Source organism: Cystoisospora suis, assembly GCF_002600585.1.
Source record: "Cystoisospora suis strain Wien I chromosome Unknown contig_3844, whole genome shotgun sequence".
In the NCBI taxonomy this organism is placed as follows: Eukaryota; Apicomplexa; class Conoidasida; order Eucoccidiorida; family Sarcocystidae; genus Cystoisospora; species Cystoisospora suis.
The window spans coordinates 16949-17310 of NW_027156639.1; the positions used below are offsets into that span (position 1 = coordinate 16949).

General features: G+C 43.4%; 1 protein-coding gene across 1 annotated transcript in view; it reads left to right on the forward strand.

Annotated features, from left to right (window-relative positions):
* CSUI_007319 (bromodomain-containing protein) overlaps positions 1-362 on the forward strand; it is a gene marked incomplete at its 3' end in the record, with an annotated part of 9855 nt that overhangs the window by 6572 nt on the left and 2921 nt on the right. The gene's annotated exons all lie outside the window — the stretch shown is intronic.

A 362-nucleotide genomic window follows, 5' to 3' on the forward strand; every position in this document is an offset into this window, starting at 1 on the left:
ATTAAAGATAGACAGATAGATATCGTTGTGTATAAGAGCATGCAAGGATGCCTAGAGTGCCTTTGGTTTTCTTTTCTCTTCGTCCAGTCTCCTCTCGCTTCTTTAGTAGTGGGGGTCTCTCTTCGCCTCCTCTCTCCTCTTCTCAGCATACATCTCTCAGACTCCCACCCCCACTACCTCTCGAATACGAAGTATCTATATGTCTATGCATATATGTCTACATAGAGATATATGACCTTACTTTTTCTGTCTTTCTCTATTGAAGATCTAGCGCGTGCATAATCCTCAAGCTTCCCCTCTCTCTCCTCAAGGATTTCAATCCGTCTCTCTCTCTCTCCTTTAAAGACTCATGTCACCCGTTT